The following is a 3,459-nucleotide window of genomic DNA, read 5'->3' on the forward strand; positions in this document are numbered from 1 at the left end:
CTGCGGACCCGGCAGGTCGTGCTGGGGCCGGGCGGACCCTGGCTTATGCCTCCCTATTTCCCCGGACATGTCCGGCTTTTTGAAAATTCCCCCCGGACAGGGATTTGAGCACCAAAAAGCCGGACATGTCTGGGGAAATCCGGATGTATGGTAACCCTATGCACCTGGCTGCGGGGAGGGGGAGCCACACTGCATGCTGGGAGCACAGCTGAGGCGCCCCCTGCTGCTCTCAGCCCCCCGGGCTCCCAGCGGAACTGGGGCGACAGCCCCGGGAAGGGGCTCCGGGCGGGAGCCTTTATTCGACATTGGTGAGGCCTCATCTGGAATACTGTGTCCAGTTTTGGGCCCCACACTACAAGAAGGATGTGGAAAAATTGGAAAGAGTCCAGCGGAGGGCAACAAAAATGATTAGGGGGCTGGAGCACATGACTTATGAGGAGAGGCTGAGAGAACTGGGATTGTTTAGTCTCCAGAAGAGAAGAATGAGGGGGGATTTGATAGCAGCCTTCAACTACCTGAAGGGGGGTTCCAAAGAGGATGGAGCTTGGCTGTTCTCAGTGGTGGCAGATGACAGAACAAGGAGCAATGGTCTCAAGTTGCAGTGGGGGAGGTCCAGGTTGGATATCAGGAAAAACTATTTCACTAGGAGGGTGGTGAAACACTGGAATGCGTTACCTAGGGAGGTGGTGGAGTCTCCTTCCTTGGAGGTTTTTAAGGCCCGGCTTGACAAAGCCCTGGCTGGGATGATTTAGCTGGGAATTGGTCCTGCGTTGAGCAGGGGGTTGGACTAGATGACCTCTTGAGGTCCCTTCCAACTCTGATATTCTATGATTCTATGATCCTGCTGGGGTTGCCAACTGCGTCTGGACTATTCCTGGAGGTTCCATCCCCTGATACTCGTTAATTCCTGGAGAGCCCAGGACAATCCTGGAGGGTTGGCAGCCCTGGATCCAGCCTCAACCATGGGGCACGTGGCTCTGGTGCCCCCTCGCCGGGGCCATAGGGGCACAGGCTGGGGGGGCTGGAGCTGAGCCCAGGCCCGAGGCAGAGCCTGCGCCACGGGCGTCATTGCACCAGGCCCCGTCGCCCACGAGTTCCCCCAGCGTGGGCAGAAACGTAATCAGAGAACCGCTGGGAACCCGGGGGCAGGGAAATGAGTCAAAGTGAGCAGCTGAGAAACAACTTGGCTTAGAGCCCTGGGGAGCTGCCTCGCTGCAGCCTGGCGCTGCATGTCCACCCCCCCAGGGTACTCGTCTGGTGCAGGGACAGCTCTGCCCAGGCTGAGAACCGGGCTTAGGGGAGCTTCGATCGCTGAGGCAGCGGAGAACCCAGCCAAGGCCACACGAGCAGGAGCGCTACATTCTGTCAATTCACTGCAGGAAGCTGGATGAGCGTCTCCAACTGTCATTAAGCGTTGAGACCCCCCGTCTCCTGGGAATCAGGAAGCAAATGGAGGTGCGACCAGCCTCTCCTGGGCCAGGCTAACTTTTCTCTTTACAGCAGACCTGCAGCCAGGGCCTGGTGTAAGTCATCGTGCTGCAGGCACCGGCCGGTGGGCCCGGCTTTCTGGCACTAGCGAACGTGGCGTGGAAAAGGGCGGGCAGCACCTTTCATTCTGCACAGACGGGGAGTTTGAAAGGGAACTGAAGAGGGACACACTCACTTCCCACTGGATTTGAATCCTTCATGCCCCCTAGAGCCCCTGAGAATCCCAGCCTGCGTGGCCTATAGAATTGCCCACACCACACCCATAAGCTGCCCAACACCCAGCAGAGTCTGCCCCTCTCTCCCGACCCCATTGGGATCAAGACGTGCATAGAAGCACCATGCGAGTTCTGGATGGAGCGCTTGCAAGGCCAGAATGGAGTACTGGGATCATCGAGTGAGCCGGAGCCGCCCTGCGCAGGGCATTTCCTCCCGCAGAGCTTTTAGAAAACCAGCCCGTCTTGAGCGAAAAGTGGTCAGTGACAGAGAGTCCACCCCCCACCCTTGGGAAATTGGTCTCAGGGTTAATTACTCACTGTGAAAAATGTACATCTTATTTCCAGTCTGGATTTGTCTAGATGGCAAACTGTGAAGCACTCTGGGACAGGTGAGTGCTGATTTGCCATGTCCCTTGGAAATAAAAGGAAGCTACATTTCCCTCTGTAGCTAACCAGGCTCTGTAACCGTAGATCCCACTGGGCAGGTTTATTGAAGAGACTCAGACAGACGAGTCTTGTTTGAACGCTCCAGGGATCTTTCTAAATGAGGACGATCCAGGGAGCCCAGCTCCCCTGTTCGGAAGCAGTTTAGCGCCCTGTTTCCTTACGGCAGCTATTAAGAAATGCAACACAACCCTATGGATCGTGTGATGTAGCTAGGATACAAGGATTCAATCATCCCAGGACACGGTGGGGTCGGGGCCAGCTTCTCAGCACGTGTAAAGTGGATTGAGTGTAAAGGGAATCTTTTCAGATTGCTCTGACAGCCGCCTTCGTGGCCAACACAGCAGGGGCGCTCGAGAGCAAAAAGCAGGCGCTGCGCAAGCGTCCGGCCGGAACAGACTCAGGCCAGCGCGAGGGGGTCGTGCTCCACACGCTCCCCGGTGTCTCTCAGCGCATTGTGCAGGTGAGACGTGGTTTAAGGATGCACAATGCCACGGCAACAGCCGGCTTCAGTTAGCCAAACCCTGTCGGTTTTCGTTCCTCCCTTTGCGGACGCCGCAGAGCCTCCGGGCGGCAAGTACCAGGTGACTGCTATGTGAGCATGGGACCAACCCCCAAGAGGAGCTAGTCAGACATCAGTCCTGAGAATCCGCCAGACCCGTGGCAAACAGTGCTGGACTTTGCACCTGTTAAACCACATATCCCCTTGACCCCGGGGCCCTTCTCTGTGTCCATGTGGGAGGCCTAACGAGCGCCCAGCTAAGGGCCGACTGTCTCCCTCTCTCGCCCACGTAGACAGCTACACGAGCAAACAGTCCCGCTGGAGTCCCATGGAGCCTTAGAGACATGAACTGGAGACCTACAGCGCCTGGTCTCCCATCTCGCTGCCGAGAGGCTTCCCTCCCTAGTACTCTGTGGGGCGTCCTACATTGTCAGTCCCCTTCTCCCAGGAGCAGCACATAGTCCCACGCCGCACAAGTGCAGCAGTGACCTCATCCCCGGGAACGCCGCCTGTCGTGAACCTCAGCGCTGCGTGGGGCAGAGGCAGGGTCGCACACAAGCGTGTCGGGAGGAGAGGTGGCAGGTTCCTCGGCCATGCACACTCCAGCCAAGCAGCGGCTTCCAGTCACTACCTAGGCTCTTCTGTGCCTTAACACCCACAGAGCCAAGGTTTCTGTATCCGCAAAGAGAACAGGAGTACTTGTGGCACCTAAGAGACTAACTAATTTGTTAGTCTCTAAAGAGCCAAGGTTGCCTCTCTCTGCACAGCCTCCAATGCCAGGAAGGGGAAGCAGGGGAGACGCCCAGGGTA

This window comes from Trachemys scripta, chromosome 16 (genome assembly GCF_013100865.1).
Source record: "Trachemys scripta elegans isolate TJP31775 chromosome 16, CAS_Tse_1.0, whole genome shotgun sequence".
In the NCBI taxonomy this organism is placed as follows: domain Eukaryota; kingdom Metazoa; phylum Chordata; order Testudines; family Emydidae; genus Trachemys; species Trachemys scripta.